The sequence below is a fragment of the Suncus etruscus genome, chromosome 10, assembly GCF_024139225.1.
Source record: "Suncus etruscus isolate mSunEtr1 chromosome 10, mSunEtr1.pri.cur, whole genome shotgun sequence".
Taxonomy (NCBI): domain Eukaryota; kingdom Metazoa; phylum Chordata; class Mammalia; order Eulipotyphla; family Soricidae; genus Suncus; species Suncus etruscus.
In genome coordinates, this window is record NC_064857.1 from 79,410,830 (window position 1) to 79,434,345 (window position 23,516).

A 23,516-nucleotide genomic window follows, 5' to 3' on the forward strand; every position below is an offset into this window, starting at 1 on the left:
CCTTTTTTTTTTATCTCTGGAAAGACCTGTAATACTTTCTGTTCTGCACCCCCTAAAAAGTTCTGCAGAGTTGGTAGAAAGCATCATGAAGGCAAAGTTCTAATCAATATGTCAAGGGCAGGAATGAGTTCCCTGTGGCTCCCACACAGGCTCCTGAAATCAAAGCATCTCACCTTTATCAGCAAATAAGAGGCCTCAAAATGGCTGGAAAGAACCTACATTCAAATCATTGCAAATTGAAATACACACACACACACACACACACACACACACACACACACACACACACACAAATAGGGCCAGGGATGTGGCTTGGTGGTAAAGTGCATGTCTTACATGTCTAAGGCCTGGATTCAATTCCTGGCTCTGAGTGAAGGAAAAGTGAGGAGAAGAAAGGCAAGAGAAGGAAAGAAGAAGGGTAAAGGGATATAGGAAGGAAGAAAGGAAAAAAGGAAGGATGGAAAAAAGAAAAGAAAAGTGATAGAGGGAGGGAAGGAGGAAAGAAGGGAAGGAGGGAGGGAGGGAAGGTAGAGGGGAATGAGAGAGGGGGAGGCAGGAAGGGAGGAAGAGAGGGAAAAGACGGAAGAAGGAAGGAAAGGAGGAAGGGAGGAAAAGGAAGAAAGGAAGGGAGGAAGAAAGGAGGGAGGGAAGAAGAGAAGAAGGGAGGAAGGGAAGATAGAAGGGAAGGAAGAAAAGTAAGAGAAAAAGGACTATTAAAGATGGCCTTGACCTCAAAATAATTATCTTTCTTTAGAAAATCTATTTAAAGGCCTAAATTTCTGATAAATAAAAGAAATTTGGCTTCTATGTAAGTGAATCATACTGGAAGAATTAATTTACTTCATTGCAGGCTAAAGCATATTCAGACATCATGAGTTATAAATCCTTATGACTGGTGGAACTTTCTAGCAATTCTACCTCCAAAAACAATCAGGAAGAGCACGTTTTCTGGGTGAACAGAAAATTTCTTTCTTCGAAATGAGTGAAATCCCTTATAACTTCTTGCAAAGGGATTGGTCGCAATCCAGGACTACTTGGGAATGGAATGTCAGGTCTGTACCTTTAAAGGCAGTTATTAAAACTTAACTGGAGAATTTCTATTTCTAGAAATTGGTGGGCTAAGTTATATGTAGTCTTACCTACAGGTGAAATATGGTGCAATTAAAATAAAAATAAACTGGGGGCTGAGGGTATAGCTCAGTAGTAGAGCACTGGTCTTTCATGTGGAAAGATTTGATTCCAAGCAACACACACACACACACACACACACACAATTAACTTAATGAATCATCATATGGAATATACAATACTGCTAGGTATAAAATCATCTCCAATGGCCCAAGAGTTAATACATGCCTTACATGAAGCTGAGCTGCATTAGATTCCCTAAGCACCACTAAGAGTAATCCCTGAGCACAGAGCCAGAGTGAGTCCAACCGCCACTAGGTATGATACAAGAAGCCCCCTCAAAAAATAAAAATGTTCTCTAAAAATTAGCAGGGATGCCCTTCTTAAGCCTCTCTGGAGAGTGATATCCCTACTGTCCATACCTCCTGCCCTTCCCCTAAGAGTTACATACCGGAATCAAGCCAGTGGACCTGTAGTTCCCTGGGCATAAAGCAATTTCCTAAAAGAAAAGCTCTGAGATCTCCAAGGAGAAAAATACTGCTGATAGAATAAAAGTATTCCTCGAAAGAATGAACAGGGGCTTGGGGAAGTGGTAGAAGTGTTTCCCATTTGTCCAACTTTTCAAACTGACCATGTACATTTTTAATTGCTGTCTTTTTCTGAGGTTTCATGATAACTGGGTAAAGTGGGTACAAAAAGGTGAGATAGGAAAAATACATGTGGCCATTGCTCTCAAGAACTTAGCTTTTGCCTTCCAAAAGCTAGAAAAGGATCATAAAGCTGCTTTTGAAACAACAGGTGTAAGCTGAGTCCACTGGAGAGGACATGCTGACCCTGAGTTCGACTCTTCAACCTAGAGGTGACCACAGAGGCTTCATAAGCCCCAGTCATGGCCTTGGCTATGGGTGAGGATTTCTGCCTCCTGTCAGGAAATGTCAGAGAGAGCATGGAAATCTTACCTAGCTAAAACATAGTCCACTTCAGAGATGGGTACTGAAACACTGTATAGCTGAAACTCAACTATTTACAACTATTTAACTCTATCTCTCATGGTGATTAATAAAAATATAAAATATAGTCCACTTCATAAGAATTGCTAACGCTGGTTGGAAGAGATGGCCTCTTCCTACTGTACCCCTTTCCTTGGTCCTGAATGTCTCTTTCAGCAGAAGAGGCCAGAGCATTGACGCTAAATGTTGATTTTAGATGTTGATGCTAAAGAAGCATCCTTTATCCCGAGGTCATTCTTGCAACTGTATTCTCTCCCAGTCATCTGCCGTATTAGAGCAAAACTAGATATTAGTTTCTCTGATACTGGGAAATTGATCTCCATTGAGCTGTGTCTCTCCAGTTTGGGGAAATACATTTTTCCCAACTTCTGCTTTCTAGCTGTGACCTGGATGTCAGACTAGGAGTGGATGGAGATGGAGAATATCCTCTAGTCATGGGTAGGCAAACTGCAGCTGGCATTTTTGTTTATTTAATTGAGGTCATATTCCCCACCAAGAAAGATATTTTGAAGCAATCGTACCAGTGAACACAATAAAGGTATCTAGTGAATATTCTTTTTATCCTCCCTAAATGCACTGAAGAGCTAGTAAGAACTCCAAGCTTAAGATCTAGAAGCGTAGAGTTTATTGGGCTTGTCACTAACTGAGGGAACCTGTCAGCTCAGAAGAGGAACTAAGGGTCATAAAGTTCCTGAACAGGCTGACACATGCTCTGTATGCAGGAGCCCCATGTTCCATCCACCGGCACTGAAGAGCCCCCCAAAACCCACTATAAGTAATACCTGAGCACAGAGCCAAGTACAACCTGTTTCCTTTGTCTTGGGGGTTATCACGATACTGATCTATCCTAGAGCCAGAGTGCAGGTGGAGGAGGCCCAGGAGGAGGAGTTTGGTGATTGGCCTCGTTTCCAGATCATTCAATTCTGACGGGACTAATCAAAATTTCAAATGGATTATATTGATGCCAAAGGGTGTGATGCTGATAATCATTCTACAGTGCACAGGCCAGGCCTCCCCCACCCAGGACAAAGAATCATCTACCCACATCAGTCGTGCTGGCCTGTGATTCTCCATGTTCAAATCACAGGCACACATAGATAAAGAACAAGGCTTTCCTCTGGAAAATGAGTCATGCCAGGGATTGAGCCCAAGGCCTCACAAATGATTAGCCTTTAAGCCTCAGCTTAGTGCTTGAAGGCCAGGCTGACCGAGATCTTCTATTACTCTTCACATACAAGGCTCTAGTCTTTCATGCATGAGGTCCTGCAAGGACTCTTGCGCATGAATTCGTGAGGTGGTGGCAATATAATTTTACCAGAAAAGGCATTTTTGTCTGGACAAGCTCCTCCAATACAAGCTGTCTGTGCTGAAAACCTCCTATGGATGACAAAACTTTTTGCTCCAAAATGCAGCTTAAAGTATCAAGGACCCCTTCCAGAGAGAACAGTTACCTCACGAGAAAGTTAGGGAAATAAAGGTTTCCCCCCCACACTCCATTTCATAGTTTCATACAGTGGAGCAGCTGAAAGTGGAGGAGAGGAAGAGGATAGGATGAGAAGTAGGAGCAGGAGGAAGAAATGGGTCAAACAGAAGGCTGGATAAATGTCATCTATTCTGGACACAGGACACTTGAACTGGCAGGGCTGGAAGGCAGCAGAGAGAGGGGCTAAGTCACATTCTTGCAGAGACTATTACAATCAAGTTCAGAGCAGGTGAAAAACCTCCAAGAATGTCTGAAAGAATGGGAGCACCCCATGCAATCCCGCAGTTGCAAGAGGGGATAGGGTTCTCACCAGTAGGGTCATAATGAACCCCAAACTGTGCTGAGTCTGTCTCCCATAACCAAGTGATGGGCACAGTAAAATGCTCCACAGAGCTGCTGTGGTGAATGAATGGAAACTATCCCAGCAGCAAGCTATCAAGTTCCTAAAGTTCTGTAAAGAGGGTTTGTTTTCTTCAAACAGTCACTTCAGCATGATTTTCCTCTATGTGGGGGGAGTGGGCTGCCAGAAGGCTTTGGGCCTAAGTCCTGCTCCCTCTCCTGAGGTCAATGAGTTTCCTTTAAATAGTCCCAATTTTGAGAATCGATGGTTCTTTCCTATTCCTACCAAGACAGACTTTCAGTCATGGGGTGCTTAGCCTGTCCCCTACATATCTGCCACAGAGATTTTGTGAATCTTTCTGGCCTACTTCCAGAAAAGATAGGAGGAGTCTTTCAAGTTCGCACCATATAATATAGCTAAAAGAAAAAAAGTTTTTTCAACGGAGCTCAAAACCACGAAAGAAGCATTGGAGCAAGAAGCTAGGACAGTGCAGTTAGCAGGAATTGCTAGAGACAAATACAAGACAGAAAGCCCCTCTAATAAAAGGAGAGCCCCAACCTCCGGACCCTACTTGTTTTTCCTAGACCCAAGGAGAGAGGAATCAGCTCTTGATTTTTCATGCATACTGCCTTAGAGGTCGGTTCACCATATACCTTGAGAACGCTGCCAAGTCCCCTAAGATAAAGACCAAGTCTCAGACTATTTGACTATAGCAGCAGCATGTAATATTACAAACACTCAAATATTTGCAGATAGACTGAAGAACACATTTTCCCGCCAATCTGGATATTCCCTGGATATAACCAGGATCCCAAGATTGTCAGAGTAATAGATTCACCAAACCTTTAGGAGGAAGAGCATTCCCCCCCAGATCATTTGCCATAGTGGGGGCAATAATTGGATGTTTAAAGCTCCTTCCCCGCCCTGGGATCTCCTGTCACTAGTCATACAGCTTGGGGTTAAGAGCCAGGAGCACCTTATTAATGTTTGTTTCATTTTATTTTGGGCCTTGTGGTTTACAAAACCATTCATGGTAGGGTTCCATGCATAAATTTTTCCAGCATCACACCCTCCACTAGGGGGTCAGCTTCCCTCCATCACTGTCCCAGGCCCTCCCGCACCTCCTATTCCAGATACATGCCCGCACCACCACCACCCCCCCCATCCAACCTTCCAACCCTACTCCAGACTGAAGACCAGGTCCTCCACAAAGAAGGGTACTCTGTACAAATCAGCTGCCACCTCTTTTTTCATGGTAAGGAAACAGTCAGAGAGAGGTTCCAGAATAAGCTGTCCAGGATTCTACCCAGTTCCCCATTGGACGAGTCTAGGAGACTTGGCCTCTTTCGGACCTTGTCCCTTCCTGCAGTCCCCTCAGCCCCATCCTACAGGGCTGCTCCTTAGTCTCATGCTGTGACATGCCCCCATGTATAAGATTCTCACCTGTGGTCCCCTTGGAATAACCTGGGGTCACGAGAGACAACAGACCTGGCTTGAGAAACACTGGTGAGGAAGGATGACTCCCTCCCCATCCAGGACCAGCAGATGAGAAAGGACAGACTGCGGGTTATCGAATCTGATGAAAATTGCGTATCAGATTGTCTCTCCCTTGTCTCTGAGTCTCCCCGAAGAAGACACGGGCCCACCCTGAGAAGGAAGGCCCTTGACTTTCACTCAGGAGGTGAGTGATAAACAAACATAGGCAACATGAGTACAGCTTTGACCTTAGACATACTTGGTATCTTCCAAAGGAAGATCCTGGCGGATCAGCTTGGCACAGCCTGGGCGCGCGACAAAGATTTATGAACTCGGAAAGTTTCTAAGACAACGGCTCTGCGCATAGTAGGTGCTCAGGAAACAAAGGTCTTTTTTGGTCTTGGGGTTGCTGATCGCAAGCCACTTTGCCCAGCGCAGGACCCTGGGACCCGCGGCTCTGCCAGCCAGCCCAGTGCCCAGCGCCCAAGCGATCTGAGACGATAGTAGCCGAAGCCCAGGCGCAGCTCCCGGAATGGCAATGCGCTCCCGAGAGTGCCGGGGAGGCGCGTGACAGCGCGCGCGGCCCGGCCCGCACCCCGGCTCCGCGGGACGCAGTGACCCTCTGCGGGCGGCCGGGCCGGGGCTCGCGATCCCCGAGCGCCCCGCAGCCAGCGCCTCCCACGGCTACTTCGGGGGCGCACCTGGAGCCGCCGCCACGGCCCCTCCTTCGGCCTCCGCCCACCCCGGCCTCCCCGCGGCCCGCGAGGAGCGCGCAGAACAAAAGCAAAAGCCAGCCCGGGCTTCCGATCGCTCTTCCCAACGGGGGCAGCCCCCCTCCCCAAAGGGACTGGGGGAAGCCGTCCCGCCGCGCTCGGCTGTCAAACCAGACCCTCCGCCCTCCCGGCCCAGCAGATGGGGGGGCTCAGAATTGCCGAGCCCAGGCGGGGAGGGGGAGCGGCCAAGCTCCCTCCCCTCCAGCTCCCCGGAGCCCCGAGTCTGTCTCCGCCCTGGGGGGCCCTAGTGGGACTGAGTGCGCGCGTGGAAAGGTGGGGGGGGGGCAGGTTCTGAAGCCAGAGAGCTGCGCCGCTGGAGGGAAGGATGCCCGGGGCTCTGGGGCAGACCCCACACCCCAGATCCGAGCCTGAACTCGGTCGTACCGCGCGCGAGCCGCTCCCTTCGGTGCCCCCCGCAAGGCCCCTGGGTTGTGGGGTTCCCTCCCGGCACGGGATGCTTCTCTGGTCCTCTCCGGCCCGCACCCCCCCCACACACACTACACTCCCCCAAAGCGGGACCTCAGCCACGCGCGACCTTCGCCCGCGACCCCGGGACTCGGGGACCCCTGGGCGTGCGCGTGGCATCTCCCCCCGAGGGAGGCATCCCCCCAGCTGGGAAACTCGCGAGTTGGGAAGGTGTCGGGGTTTCTGAGATGGGGGTGCGGTGGGAAAGGGGGCGGAGGGGTCTGAGCGCGCGCGGGGAAGTCGGTTCCCACCTTTCTCGAGAACCCTCCTCGGTTCGGGAAGGAAAGGGGTGCGGGGGGAGCCGCTTACCCGCGCGCGAGCGGCGCCTTTGTCTGCGGCCCCGGCGCCCGCGCGCTCGGCCAGACCGGTCCCAGCCCCGCGCGCCGCAGCTCCCGCGGGCGCCCGGTCCGCGCCTCCCGCTCCGGCTCGGCTCCGGCTCCGGCGCCGGCCCCGGCCCCGCGCGGCTCCGCCCCGAGCCGGCCCCGCCCCCGGCCGCGGGCCCCCACCTGCTGCGGCGGGCGCGGGGGTGCCGGGGCCTGCGCTCCCCTCCCCGGGCGGCCGCCTCCCCCGAGCGCCGCGCGAGTCCGCGGTCCAGCGCGCGCGGCGGACCGCGCCTCCTCCTGCCACGTTCCCTCCTCCTCCTCCCTGGACGCCTCACCTGGGGGTGCCCCGCGCCCTCTTGTTCCAAGTCCAGTCCCGCTCTTGGGCCAGCAAGTAAGGGGATGCCTGGCCTTGCACACCCGCTCTAACCCCAGACCTCTCGGTCACCTGAAAAGCCCGTCTCGCTCCGGCCTGGAGGGAATAATCCTTCGGGTTTCCCGAGGTTTTGCGGGGTTCTCCGGAGCTCGGGCTGGAAACCTCGACTTCTCGATGTCTTGGGAATCGGGGTTTGGGGTGGGTGGGTAAGGAGGCAGTCCGGGGGTGAGGGGGACGCGGAGCGCATTGGCGGGCCAAGCTGGCCTTGGGCGCTGAGTTTTGTTCCTGCTGTTGCTGCTGCCTATGGTAAATCCAAACTGGTCCTCACTAATTCGGGGCGTCCCCGGAGTGCTAGCACCCCATGCCGCTTCTCTGGGCAGAGACAGTGATGCTTAACCCAAATATTGTCTAATGAGGTCACCAGTGGCTTTAGAGGTCGGCAATCCCTCTCTTCTCAGACCTGGGAAGGGGCGGGGGGGGGGGAGGAGATCAGAGCAAAAATTTCTCTCTCTGGCACCTCAGGGGTCAGCCTGTCTTGGGGTTACTTCTGCTTGCTCTCTACCTGCGGGACCAACTACAAGTCCAGATACAAGTCCATATTGCAAGAGAACCAAACGTGGGGACCATGGCGCTGCTCATTGTAACCTGGGCAAACCTCCAAATTCCATTGGGAGCGCAGGTGAAGACGCTATGAATGGTGAACAAGGTGCCCGAGATAAAGTACTGCTTACTGGACCTTCGTGAACCAGCAAGACTAGACTGGCTTAAGGAGAGAATTGTAAGAAGTAAATGCATGTACATGTAGGATAAAATATTCCCATGTACCGTCCCCCTCCCCAAAGAGAGCATTGTAACATTTTGCTGCTTTAATTTTTATGACCAAAAAGTATGATCGATTCAGTGGGTATGCATAACGATGAAACAGTCTGTTTCATCTACTCGTTTTTATATCTTTTCTAGGAAGAAAAAAAAAGTAAGAAGCCCTGAGGATGTTCATTATTTTAAACAAAAAGAAAGAAGAAAAAAAAAAGCCAGAAAGGCAGATGTCCCTACTAGGGCGATTGTCCAGAGGATTCATATGACCCAAGAGCTCTGAGTCTCCCTCCGGGAGTTCTGGATGTCTTCGCTCTGTGAAACTGCTTTGGGGAGCAAAGTGCTTGCCCACGTGAGACAATTCATCTCCTACATTTGGCAACTGGGAAAATGTAATTTTCTCCCCGTGATGAGTCTGAGTGAATGGCTCATGCATAGTGAATGGCCATCCTCCAGCATGTGGGACAGGGTGTGAAATATGCATTTTAATATCCATTACTCCATAGTGCCAGGGGAAAGAATAGAAAAGGGGGAGGGCAATCTCTCTCCCACTCCACCCCCTCACATGTACATCACATGCTGTCTTTTATGGGTGTTGTCAGGAAGCAAGTTATTCCTTGTGACCCAGAGGGAAGACTCACCGAGAAACAGCTAACACAGGTAGGGATAAGTCAACAGAAAACAGCCAGAGTGACCCCAGAGGTTAGGAAGGGCACTAGGTCGTTCTGTTTTTATTTTTTTATTCTGGGAAGAAAACACTCGAGGATTTTCCTTGCTGCGTGACTAACACAAAGTACCTCAGTGAAGCTAGAGTCATAGAACACTGGGAAGGGTGTTTGCTTACTCACAGCCAACCTGGGTTCAATCAGAGACATTCCATATAGTTCCCGAGCACCGCCAAGAGACTTTCCTGAGTGCAGAGCCAAGAGTGACTCCTGTAAGCACTGCTGGGTGTAACCAAAGAAATGTACTTCAATGGATGGTCCATAGCTGCCCTATCTGTGGGATCTCCCTGCTTCAGCCAGAAAGGCTCCTGCCTGCCTGCTTTATTAAGTAATGGTATCTACATTAAAAAATTACAAACATCATTGCTATAAACCAGAAGATCTCAAACTTATCTGGCTGTGGATCCATCTCCAACAAAATGGTTTAGCAGGCCCTGGAAATCTTCCTCTATGGAAATAAGCAGAAAGTGTCTCCCAAGGTTCCTCTCCCCCCTTTTACTTACCATGTAAATAAAATGTAAAACACCCTTCAGTGCTCATTTCTCACCACCAATGTCCCCAGTATCACTCCCACCCTCCTCCGGCCTGCCTGCCTCTAAGAAAGATACCTTACTCCCCCCCCCCCTTTTCCTTTTTGGGCCAACTCCCGTCACTCTTCCCTCATCATTCTGAGACACTTGAAGAGGGTGCAATCACCCTCTTTAGGAACTTGCCATGAGTTGAAGTGTTGTACCCCCCACTCCACTGAAGTGGAGTCCCCAGTGCCAAAGTGGAGTGACTTTGGGAGGTGAAAAAAGTTTGAGGTTCAAGCCTTTTGTAATATGGTCCACGAAGGCCCACTGAAAACTGGTATCTGAGGACACAGGTGAGGTTTGACCACTATGAACCAGCCCTCAAATAGACCAACACTTTGTTCCTTTACTTTCAACATTCAGACTGAGAATTAAATGCTGGTTTAAGCCATGAATCCATCCATGGTAGTTTTATTGCAGAGGTTGAATGGGTCATGGCGCTGTGCTGGCCAAATTCTTCTCTCATGGCATCTACCTTTTCAGGGGTCTGGGTGGAGGAGAGACCAGTGGAGCTCTGTCCTCCATCCCCCTCCATTCACAAGAGGACTTTGGCAGAGAAGGACACCACTTTTTCTGGTGACCTCTCTCTCAGGGCTAAGGACAAATCATTGTTTGTTTGTTTTTTCTTTTTTCTAGGCCACAGCCGGCAGTTTTCAGGTATTGTTCCTGATTTTGTGCTCAGGAATCACTCCTGTGGGCTTAGGGGGATCATATGGGATACCTGGGATTGAACCTGGTCAGCCTCATGCAAGACAAATGCCGTCCCCCACATTGTGCTATTGTTCCATCCCCAGGTCTGTTTAAGGAATCAAGTGAGCCCTGGCATCTGAGAGAGAAGACACCACAGCAGGGGGAGGGGGCAGATATGAGCCTGGACTGGGCTGGTGCCTTCTCCTCTCTTGAGCTGTTCCCACCTGTGAGAGGTCTGACCTATTGGCCTTTCTCTCTGTCTTTTGTCCATCTATATCTCCTTGAATCTCTCTCCTCTCCCCTTCTTTCTCTCTCCTTCCTCTCCATCTTTCTCCCCAATGAAAAACAGCAAGTGAGTACAAGTCTACTTTCCAGCATCTTTGCATTTGCTGTCTTCTGCTTTATTCCTTTACTGTAATTCAGCTGTCCCTGCTTCACTCATGTCTCACTCCCTCTCTCCTTTAAGGAACCTTATTCTATAAGGGCTCGCCCCTCTTTTGGATCATTTGTTTTTCCTCACTATTGGTCCAAAAGCACCAGGGTTTTTTGTTTTGTTTTGTTTTGTTTTTGCTTTTGCATGTTTTAAACAACTCGGGCTGCATCCTCTTCCTCTCCTTCTTCCAAGGGAAGAGAACTATCAATAATAAGTGATAGTTGTGAAAGCAACACCTAGAAGAGGCTTCACGCTCAGGACAGGATGTTCCAACTCCTCCTGTGGTTTCAGGTGCTCTACACAATCAGAAAATTTTCTCTACTAATGAACCATAGAAATGAACCCTGAAAGTATAATCTTCATTATAAAGGCTTTGTTATGGTTTAAATGTCTCTCATGTTTAAGAAACAAGACAAAAAACTCTTTTGACTCCATTTCTTTCTAATTGTTCACCCCAGTCTCTTCTCTCTTTTTACAGCAAAGGTCAGCAAAGGAAACTTGCCTCAGTTCAGGGAGTTCCATTCCTCTTCCTAGTTCTCTCTTTACACAAGGGGTCTCAAATTTGAGGTTCGCGGGCCGTTTGTGGCCCTCTGTACAACATTTTGTGGCCCTGCCCTACAGGAATCTTTTTTTGTTTTGTTTTGTTTTGGTTGTTTGGGTCACACCCCCCAATGTTCAAGGCTTACTACTGACTTTGCATTCAAGGATCATCCCGACTTTGCCTCCTGCGGCCCCCAGGTAAATTGAGTTTGAGACCCCTGCTTTACACTGTTCTGCTCCTCACTCCATGAAAATGGCTATTGTCTAGTCATTAGTGACCTCTGTGCTTTGACATGCTGGCTCAAACCAGTTTGATGACTGGCTCTCCAATCTTTGCCTTTCTTGCTCTCTTTCTCTTCCATGCTTCACATAGCTAACCACTCCTGCCCTCTTGAAACACCTTTTTTGTTCATTTGAACCCCCTGGCATGTCTACTTTCCATTCAACCTGTCTGGCCACTGGGGAAGAGCAAATATTCGCTGCTCCAAACAGCACAGCTACTATCAGAGAAATGGAAAAGTACTGAAGTTATTTCCATCCCATTCAGGAACAAAACAGAGATGCTTGCTACCATCACTATTATTAGTATTGCTTTAGAGGCTAAAAGAAAGCAATAAGAGATGAAAATGAAATAGTAATACAGATAATAAAAAAGAAAATGCTGCTCCCAATCTTTTTTGGTAGATGCTATTGTTGCAGTGTGATTTAGTAAATGGAGAGCCGGGGAGGGAGCCTTAAAAAAAAAAAATGCTTCCAACTTTCTGTTCAACCCACCTCAGCCACTCAGGGAAATGCCTGGGATGGATTGAACAGATCAAATCTGTTCTAAGCACCTACAGAGCACAGACGCTCATCTCCCATCAGCCCCACGAGGCAGCTGTCAAGCCAAGCCTGAAGCCCACATGTTCTGTACAGTGTGGGAATGGGTACCCACCTCCAAGTTCTCACTGTGGACATATGCTGGAGTGAGGAATTCTTTGCAGGGAAGGAAAGTTAATCCTGACGTCAGCACAGGTTATTCCAGGTCCATTGGCATCTCTCACAACAAGAATTTTAGGAGGAGGCAAAGTAGGTTTATTAAAATAATTCAGAGAGATAGGTGTAAAGGAGGACAGAGAGAAAGTGATGACATGTTTGAGAGTGAACATGGACTTCTCCAGAACTGAAAAAGGCTTCAGATGGCTTTTGGGAGAAAAATTTCTCCAAAATGTCTTAACCTGGACTTCTGAGCATACATAAAAGTTTATTATATCTCTTATTTTATCTTTGTCTAAGGAAGTCTACCCTCTCTCTGGTGGTACCTCAGTTTCTCCACCTCCAAAAAGCCAGGATTTGCATCTCAAAGAGATATGGTCTTCATGCATTTGGGCTACATCAGGAATGGGCAATTAATTCTTTTTTTTTTTTTGGTGGGGGGGTTCAGCCACACCTGGTGATTCTCAAAGGTTACTCCTGGCTATGCACTCAGAAATTGCTCCTGGCTTGGGGGACCATATGGGACACTGGGGGATTGATCCATTGTCCGTCCTAGGCTAGCGCCATGCAAGGCAGATGCCTTACCACTTGTGCCACTGCTCTGACCTCAGCAATTAATTTTCAAGTTTTATTGTTTCTCAAAAGTTCCATACCAGGGCCCCTCTATCTATCTGCTAGAACACTACAATTGTACAACTTAAAAGCCTTTACAATCTACTTATATATTTTTTGTGAGAGTGTCAGAATTAATAAGATAATTGACAAAGTAAATAAAGAACAAAAGAAAAAACATACTAAAATCTGGGCTTTTTCTTATAAAGATCAATTTTTAAAAAATGTATTCACGGGTCACTGAATAAGAGAGAAATGTTCTGTGAAATGTGTCCTTAGGCAATTTTGGTTGTGAAAATGTCACTTATGATTATAGTTAATTATACCAAGCTGAAGGTGTAGCTTACTGCACACCTTGGCTGTCTGGCAACCACTCATACATGCAGTCAGTCATTGGTTGAAGTGTCATTAAGTGATATTATCGAGGAAAACTGAGTGTAATTCTCTAGTAAGACATTAACTTGTGTTTTGTTGTTGTTTAATCACTGTTCCAACTTTCATGCACCTCATAGTCCACTGAAAAGTAAATATTAAAGAAATACATGCTCATAAGCCAGAAAAGTAGTACAACAGACAGGACATTTGCCTGGCAAATGGCCAATCCAGGCTTAATCCTTAGCACCACATATGGTTCCCTCAGTACCACCAGGAGTGATCCCTGGACACAGAGCTAGGAGTAACCCCTGAAGACTGCTGAGTGTGGCCCAAAAATAATAAAAAAGGAAAACCTGCTCATGTTTACACAATCTTTAAGTTTCTTTATAGGAAAGATCTCACTGCAGACTGGCACTCATGGGGGTTGACAATATAGAAAGATTCCACACAAGACAAAAATTAAATTGGCTGTTGAATGACCAAGTAGAGGTCATTGTGAAGGAGGAAGAAAGAGAAGAAACATTTGAAGGGCTGAGGGAAGTAAAGGCATTTGCCTTGCATGTGACTGACCCCAATTTGATCCATGGTCCATCAAACCCAGCTAAGAGTAAGCTCTGTGTGCCGCTATGTGTGGCCTAAAACCCAAACAAAACAAAAAGCAGAACTCATCCACAAAGTCACTACGGCAGATCTAACCAAGATTTAAGGAAACAAACAGGATAGAAGAAAAATTAGCAATGTCCATTGTGAATAAAATTGATTACATTTTCTTTTCTTTTTTGGGGGGGCCACACCCATTAGATGCTCAGGGGTTAATCCTGGCTAAGCGCTCAGAAATTGCTCCTGGCTTGGGAGGACATATGGGACGCAGGGGGATTGAACCGCGGTCCTTCCTTGGCTAGTGCTGCAAGGCAGACACCTTACCTCTAGCGCCACCTCACCGGCCCCTACATTTTATTTTCATATATACATATGCACATGGTGTGAGAGAAACGCTGTGCATTTGCCATAGGTCATTCCATGAAATTATTTTCTTCTTTCATATAAATTCTTTATTAGCTTTTTGCTTTCCCCTTCCCCTCTGTGGCAGTTGCTGTGATGACCAGGGTCACTTACTTTGGTCCTAGTGTTTGTACTCAGGAGAGAATACTTACTCCATTGGGGTACATTCACCCATTTTGACTGTCATGCTCATACAACTTTAAATGTGGTAATCACTGATGGTTGCACACTTTCTAGTTGTTCACTTGCACCTGTTTGTGAGCTGGAAAGTCATACACTCTGGGAAGGCAGTGTTTCTCAGACAACAGGACCACCCTGTGCTACACTTGGCAGGGTGAGTGACACTAGGAACAAATTTGTATCTTAATGTTTGCCAGGCAGGTGCTTTGAGTCACTGATCCACCCTTTTGGTCCCCTTCACTGACTTTTTGTCACAGGTTAAGCTCACAAATTGGAGATTATGTAGGCAGAGACATGGCCCTATGTCCACTTCCTTCTGCTCTCTGCAGGAACTAACTTACTGAGAACCGATTCTTCTGCCTTATCTTATTTCATTTCTCTACATTGTTTTTATTCCTCTCCTGACCTGCTAAAATAGCCTGATCTCAATCTGTTGTTGTCAAGACAGAGGCACGTTTTCCCCTTTACTAATGGTGTTTAACGAGCTTTTCTAGGTATAGCTAATAGTGGTCATGTTTACAAAAGTGACCCATGGTTTGATGGGCAGTTCACACCCATAAGGACATAATTTTCCTGGATCAGTCTCCTGAAAGCTGATTAAGTTTATCCCCCTAAATTGGTCCATGAACTTTGTCTTTCAATTTCAAAAGCCTTCATTATGTATATATAATTGGTTTTGATTCCCAATAAACATTATGCCATCTTGTACAGTGCTTGGCATCCGGGAACCTAGAAGATAATTGATCTAATATTTGCTCCAATTGATCAAAGATTGAGTGCTTAATATCTGCTCAAAAAGTAGGGGTTGCAGTGATGGCACAAACCGTAAGGTGTCTGCCTTGCACATGCTAGCCTAGGACGGACCGTGGTTCGATTCCCCGGTGTCCCATATGGTCTCCCACGCCAGGAGTGATTTCTGAGACCATAGCTAGGAGTAACCCCTGAGCATTACCAGGGGTTACCCAAAAACCAAAAAAAAGTGTTTCATATTTGCACCCTAATAGTTATAATACATTCAACAAAAACTATAAGTAACTTTTTGTTGTATTTTTTTTTGGATGCCACACTTGACAATGGTCAAGGGTTACTCTTAACTCTGCACTCAAAAATTACTTATAGAAATGCTCAGTGGACCGTACAAGATGCTGATGATAATACCTGGGTTAGTCGTGTGCAAGGCAAGAACCCAAACCTCTGTACTATGGCTCCTGGTGCCTTAAGCAACTTTTTCTTCTTGACCCATTGTTCTATTTTTATCTGTTTTTGTTTTGGATCACACCTGGTGATGCTCAAGGGTTACTCTTGGTTCTTTACTCAGGAGTCACTCCTTGCAGTGCTGAGGGACCATATGGGATGCTGGAGAGAGAACCTGAGTGGGCTGAATCTAAGGTAAGTATGTGCCCTTCCCACTCTATTTCAGCCCACATTATTCCCTTTCTAATCCAACCTCAAGTCACTTTTATCATGACCCCAATTTTTTTTATACATGGTTGTGGAGTTGACACATATGGGGGGAAAAGCCACTCACCATCTCTATAAGCCCTAAGTTAACATAACATAGCATGTGTCTCTCCAACTCCCAATTCCAGGGACATTTGAGAAATACCTTTTTACCCAAGAACAGGAATAATTTTTTGTTTCATATGAAATAATCTCTTGCTCTATGGAGACCATCACTTTGGACTATTTCAGGAAGAAGAGACTTTTTTCCTGCTGGTTATGCACAACCAAGCCAGCCTCTATTCTGAGAAATAGGAATCTCATGGGTATTGGCAGAAATTATGAATAGTCCAGCCTATGAGAGTAATTTTCATAGCGAAGGAAAACTGTGGCTGAGTAGATTAAACACAAATGTGTTTTAAATACTTTTAATATAAATAATACACATGGACCCACAAGTCTCTAGTGAAAGCATAATGAATTCCAATAATTTGGCAAGGGCAATCAGTCACTGCTCAAAGGCCAGAATATACATGTTACCCAACTAGCTCAATACCTAACAATTCAAGCTCTTATAGGAAGTGCTATTGCTCTGTGAAAAGAGTATGCATGGAACTGTGTATAGATTCAGGATAGCAGACAGCCAGGTCATTTTTTCCGAGGAAGACAAGTAAATATTAGTGACTTTCGAAGCCATGTCTGGTGTGATGTGTGACTCACTGCTTCCTTTGGTTTGTGTCAGTGAAACTATGATTGCTTGAATCCTCCAAGTACCTGTAAATTACCCAAGTGTCATTCTCAAGAGACTCTTAGCCTCAGTGTCATGTCTCTGACATTCTGTCATAGATAGGCTATATCCTATCTATGATGGGCTATATCCACCAAAGTCCCGGTGGTGATAGTTAATCCCATCCCAGAGGGATGGGGCGAGGAGATAAGAGATTTGGAGGTGCCTGGGTTATGATGGCAAATGCCTAAGAAATGGGAGTCAAAAAATATTACCTTGATACCAAAAGCAGAGACACAACAATAAAATGGAATTAAAGACCAATATCTCTATGAATACAGATGCAAAAATTCTCAACAAAATATTTGGACCACTGTGTTAGCATAGAGATAGGGGGTTGGCCTTGTATGCAGCTGACCCAGGACAGACGCAAGTTTGATCCCTGGCATCCCATATGGTCCCCTGAGTCAGCAGCAATTTCAGGAGTAACCCTTGAGTGATGCTGGTTGTGACCCAAAAACAAAAGCAAAAAACCAAAATACTATTAAATAGGATCCAACAACTCATCAAAAAGATCATATACCATGATCAAGTAAGATTTATCCCAGAGATGCAGGGATGGTTTAACATATACAAGTTAATCAACACAATACACCATTTTAATAAAAAGAAAAGATATGATCATATCAATAGATACAGAGAAACCATTTGACAGGATCCAGCATTTATTATTATAAAACCTCTCCCAACAGAATGGGAACTGAAGAAACTTTCCTCATCATAGTCAAAGTCATTTACCACAAACCTACAGCAAACATTATGCTCAATAAAAGAAAATGAAGAGCTTCCGTCTAAGATCAGACACAAAACAAGATTGCCCATTTTTACCTCTTAAATTTCAATATAGAAATGGATGTACTTGCCATAGATAGTAATTAGGCAAGACCAAAATTTTAAGGGCATTCAAGTAGAAAGAAAGAAGTCAATTTTTTCCTATTTGTGGGTGACATAATACTATATTTAGAAAATCCTAAATACACAACAAAAAAGCTCTTAAGCAATAGATTTGTATAGTAAGATGGCAGGCTACAAAATTAGTATGCAAAAGTCCATGGCTTTCCTTTATATGAATAATTAAAGAGAAGAAATATTTTTTAATTCCATTCAGAATTATGCCTTAGAAAATCAAATATTGGGGCCGGAGAGATAGCATGGAGGTAAGGCATTTGCCTTTCATGCAGAAGGTTATTGGTTCGAATCCTGGCGTCTCATATGGTCCCCCGTGCCTGCCAGGAGCAATTTCTGAGCCTGGAGTCAGGAGTAACCCCTGAGCGCTGCTGGGTGTGACCCCCCCCCAAAAAAAAAGAAAATCAAATACCTTGGAATTAGCTTAACTAAAGAGGCAAAAGACCTAAATACCACTTTAAGAAATAAAAGAGAATACAAGGAAATGGAAATATATCCCTTGCTCATGGATTTGGAAGATATACACAATCAAAATAGCAATACTCCCCCAAAGTATTGTACAGTTTCAATGCAGTACCTAGGAGGATACCCATGACTGCTTTCAAAAAAATAGATCAAATACTCCTGAAGTTTATATAGAACAATAACTTCCCACCTCAGTAGAGAAAGCAATACTTGGGGAAAAAAACATGGGAGGCATCATTTTTCTCTATTTCAAACTGCACCAAAGTGATAGTAATTAAAACAGCATTGTAATGGAATAAAGACAGAAATTCAGACCAATGAAATAGAGTTGAATATCCTGAGACAGATCCTCAGGTACATGATCAGTTAAAATTTAATAAAATAGGGCCGTGCTAGTGGTAAGGCTTTTGCCTTGCAAGCGCTAACCTAGGATGAACTGCGGCTTGATCCCCCAGCATCCCATATGGTCCCCAAGCCAGGTGCAATTTCTGAGCACATAGCCAGGAGTAGCCCCTGAGCATCACTGGGTGTGGCCCAAACCCCCCAAAAGAGAGACAAAAACAAAATTCAATAAAATAATAAAAATTATGAAGTAGAGCAAGAAAACCATATTCCACAAGTGGCACTGAAAAAAACTAGTCTGCTACATGCCAAAAAGACAAAGAAAGAGAGAGACAGACAGAAAGAGAGAGAGAGAGAGAGAGAGAGAGAGAGAGAGAGAGAGAGACTCAGACTTTTTCCTAATGTCAAGCACAAAGTCAAGTCAAAGTGGATTAAAGACTTTGATATTAGACTTAAATTTATAAGGTACATAGGGAGGAAAGCACAGATAGAACTCATCATGACATTGAAGCTAAAGGCATATTTAAGGATGAAACATCTTTGGCCAGGCAAGTGGAAATAAAGATAAACAAATTGGACATTAAATTAAAACCTTCTGCACCTCAAAGAAAATGATGATCAGGATACAAAGACAGCTCACAGAATAAGAGAAATTATGTCCCAAACACTCATCTGATAAAGGGTAAATATCAAAGATACACACACACACACACATGCACACACACACACACACACACACACACACAGAGACAGCACTGGTAGAACGTTACAAGAAAAAAATTATGCAACCACATCAAAAAATGATGAGAAAAGAGATGAATGAGAATTTTCTCAAAAAATAATACAAATGGCCAAAAACCATGTGGAAAATGTACTCTGCTCCACTCCTCATCAGGGACATGTAAATCAAAACAATGAGATGTTATCTCACACCATAGATAATGGCACACATCAAAAAGAATAGAACCAAAGCAATAGTACAACAGGTAAGGTGCTTGTCATGCCTACAGTCAACCTGAGTTCAATCCCTGGACCCTATATGATCCCATGAACCTGCAAGTGTGATATCTGAGCACAGAACTAGGATTAATCCCTGAGCACTGCTGGATGTAATCGCCAAACAAACAAAAACTAACTGCCGCTAGTACAGAAGTGGAGGAAAAAGGAACTTTCTTTCACTTCTGGTGAGAATGTCAACATTCTGGAAAATATGGACACTTGAAAAATCTAGGAATTGAGCTGCCATTTGACCTTGCAACTCCACTTCTTGGAATATACCTCAAGGGTCCAAAAGCAAAATGAAGAAAAGACATTTATTTGTACCCCTATGTTCCTTGCAGCACAATAGCTAAAATCTAGAAACAATTCAAATATTCAAGAATGGATAACTGGATAAAGAAACTATGGTAGTTGTACACGGTAGACTATTACTTGGCCATAAGAAAAGATCAAGTACTGCAAGATACTGCTTCATGAAGGGAACTGGAGAGCGTCCTGCTGAAAGAAGTTATAGGGAAAGGGAGAGACATAGAATAACCTTTCTCATGTGAAGGGTCTAAGAAACGTATGGAAGAATGATAAATTCCCAAAAACAATGGAAACAAAGGACATGAGAACTGGTCTTCAGTAGAAAACAATCCACTTAGGGGCTGTGAGAAAGGACTGGGAGGGGACAATAACTACAGTAGTGGGAAGGAAGCACTCATTTCACCAGGAGGAGATGCTCTAAGTTGTTAAAGTGCCATATATGAAAACCTACCAGCAACACTACTGAAAATCACAGTGAAAACGCTTATTTTTAAAAAAGGAAAGTGGAGCCAGAGCGTGGCGCAGCAGTAGAGCCTACACATGGCTTGCACACGGCTGACCCAGGACAGACTGTGGTTCAATCCCCCGGCGTCCCATATGGTTCCCCAAGTCAGGAGTGATTTCTATGCACATAGCCAGGAGTAACCCCCGAGTGTCACTGGGTGTGGCCCCCCCAAAAAATAAAAAAAGAAAAAAGAAAGAAAACCCAAGCATCAGTACCTCCCATTTACCCTTTTTAACTTCAGTACTGCACAGACCTAATCACAGACCAAAGTGGTGCACTGGATTTAACAATCCCCAACTATTTCAAAAGACATAAAATGGACACGTTGGCTTTTGAATATTTTATGTCTATTTTCTTTGACAGCTATAACTCTTACTAAATATTCTCTATACAGTGACGATTTCCCCCACTTTTTATCTTTTCTTCTCTTTGTGAGCTGTTCAATAAGGAATTTTGATGAAAGAGTCCCTCAGTTTAATGCTTGTGTTTGAACCATGTCATGCAGATTGTTGAACTTGTTCTTGCATCCCCCATATCGGCCGAGAATGCCACGTGGCATTGTTCCTTGTTTACATAGGCACATACATACAAATAATTTCTTATCTAATAGAGATAGGAACACACAAATCTTGTGTAGTGCAATGGGACCGTATACCCTGAACATTGACATAATGACCTGGCACAGGCCTCAGAAGAATGGGCATCCTCCATTCACCCCTGAACCAGGGAAGCTATCTACGAAACATCCAAGGTCGTTTATAACATCACCTGGAAGCAATCCTCTACCAAGGAAGACCCTACCACTGCTCTGACATTGACCTGCTAAAAAGAGACTTCCCTTAACACTAAGAACACTTGAAAACAACGACCTGCTTACAGGACAGGGTTCTCTGCATTGCCCTTCAATTGTGAGGTGAAACTAGAGGATGCTCCACACCATCCTGACTGCAATTTAGGATATGCAGATTCCAGGATCTTCAATACAGAAACATGACACCAACAACAGGAACTGTGTGAAAAATAAAAGTGTATTGGCACTACATACAATGACTTGGATTGGACAAACTAGTTTGCCTGGAGCCTAAAGTTGGTCTTATGCCAGGAAATGTTTAAAAAAAAGAGAGGGGGCTGGTGAGGTGGTGCTAGAGGGAAGGTGTCTGCCTTGCAAGCGCTAGCCAAGGAAGGACCGAAGTTCGATCCCCCGGCATCCCATATGGTCCCCCCAAGCCAGGGGCAATTTCTAAGTGCTTAGCCAGGAGTAACCCCCTGAGCATCAAACAGGTTGTGGCCCCCAAAAATAAACAAAAATAAATTAAAAAATTAAATTTAAAAAAAGAGAGAAATAAGATTCAAGCCCATTTTAAAGAGACCTCACAGACTTCCATTCACCCCTGACAAGTGAAAGCATATTGGCAGGACTGGCCTCTCATGGACCAGACTGTCAGGCTTTATCAGCTCCTGAATCTGCCAGCAGATCCTGACTACCCTGTTTCAGGGTACCCTGTTTCAGACTGTGATGCTTAAGTGTTGCCTAGAAGCTGCCCTGTCTGGGTGTTCTACCTCAGCCACCTGTGCAGGCTCAGAAAACATAACAGCTCTTCTCAGGAAGGGCCAGAGTCTGATATGATGATTAATAAACTCTACAGGACTCTCTTCACAAATGTTCTGGTCTTGGTCCCTTTTCCCAGAACACTGATAGATTTACCCCAAACCCTGAAGAATTTCTGAGTATTGGGTTTGTTTTTTTGCCATTTCCAATTTTTAAGCTACATTTGAGTTTATCCTAGTAATTTGGGGGTGATTCCAGGTGAGACCCTTAGGTGTTCTCAGGATAGAACTGGTCATCTGAAAGAACAAGTGATTTCCTGTGTCCTACCTTTTAGCCTCACTGATCTATAAAAGATGCAGGCTAAATTCCAGGGAATCTCTTGAACAGCAAGGTTTAATGAGCATCTGGATTGAAGCTTGTATCCCTACAGGGAAAGCTGAAAACTCCAGTTCCATGGAGAGTGACATTTAGTCCTCAGGAATTACAGGAACTTGACCCAACGCACCTCTTCATCAGCATCATTTCCAGTCTTGTCTCTGAAAAACTGGTGAGTGTGAGTTTTTTTTTCTGAGTTCTCAAAACTTCTCTAGCAAATATGTCAAAACAAAGAAGGGTATGATGAGGACTTTCCATCTATATATAGCTCATGGGTCAGGGCAAGTAACAACCTGGACTTGTTGCCTGAGAGAGTGATGCTGACTCCAGGGAGTGTCCAGTAGAAACAACTGAAGAGTTGGCAGCTGTAATACCATTTTAAAGTGTGCGAGGGTGGGAATGGGCTTGAAGTGCATTAGGGCAGTGGCAGACTCAAAATCAAGTGTTTGAAGAAATTGTCATGTATGGGGCATATAGATAGCATAGTGAGTAAGGTGCTTGCTTTGCATATGCCCAACCCAGGTTCAACCCCCAGCATACCATATTGTCCCAGAGCCCACCAAGAGTGAACCTGAGCACAAAGACACCCAAGCACCATTGGGTGTGGCCTAAAAAAAAACAAAAAAAAAGAAAGAAAAGAAAAGAAGAAACTATTATGAAAATAATTGAGAATTGAATCTGGAGTACTTTCAGGTAAAAGGTTATAGACCATGATTATGGACTTCCAACTAAAGCGTAAAATCAGACAAGTTCTCTTTTCATCCTATGGAAATACGGAGAGCCAGTAATCAATCATGTGCAAACAAAATGCTTAAGTTTTGCAACACAAAAATTCCTTCCTCACACCTATCTTCATTGCAGCATTATTTACAATAGCCAGGCTCTGGAAACAACCAAGATGCCCTTCAACAGATGAATGGCTAAAGAAACTGTAGTACATATACACAATGGAATATTATGCAGCCGTCAGGAGAGAGAAATGATGAAATTTTCCTCTACATGGATGTATACGGAAACTATTATACTGAGTGAAATAAGTCAGAGGGAGAGAGAGACACACAGAATAGTTTCACTCATCTATGGGTTTTAAGAAAAATAAGACATTATTGAAATAATCCCCAGAGATGAGGGCCAGAAGAACCAGCTCAAGATTTGAAGCTCAGCACAAAGAGTGGTGAGTGCAGTTAGAGAAATAACTACACTAAGAACTATCACAACAATGTCAATGAGTGAGAGAAGTAGAAAGCCTGTCTTGAATACAGGAGGGTGGGGACGAAGGGAAATGGGCCATTGGTGATGGGAATGTTGCACTTGTGAAGTGGGGGGTGTTCTTTTTATGACTGAAACTAAATTAAAATCATGTTTGTAATCATGGTGTTTAAATAAAGATATTATTTAAAAAATGCTTAAGTTTTTTTAAGGCTAATCAATTCTTTTTTTGTTTTTGGTTTTGGTTTTGGTTTTTGGGTCACACCCAGCAGTGCTCAGGGGTTATTCCTGGCTCTATGCTCAGAAATTGCTCCTGGCAGGCTCGGGGGACCATATGGGATG

General features: G+C 44.9%; 1 protein-coding gene and 1 non-coding gene across 2 annotated transcripts in view; both read right to left on the bottom strand.

Moving 5' to 3' along the window:
• The window catches only part of MAPK4 (mitogen-activated protein kinase 4), a 137,950-nt gene extending 130,884 nt beyond the window's left edge, over positions 1-7,066 (bottom strand). The window contains exon 1 of the mRNA XM_049781549.1: positions 6,985-7,066. The gene's annotated coding sequence lies outside the window, so the exon portion shown is untranslated. The remainder of the gene's footprint in view (positions 1-6,984) is intronic.
• Positions 7,067-10,757: 3,691 nt separating this feature from the next.
• LOC126021383 (small nucleolar RNA U3) lies at positions 10,758-10,964 on the bottom strand. The gene has a single exon (XR_007499908.1). It is a non-coding gene; the product is annotated as a small nucleolar RNA U3 (small nucleolar RNA).
• Between the last annotated feature and the right edge of the window lie 12,552 nt (positions 10,965-23,516).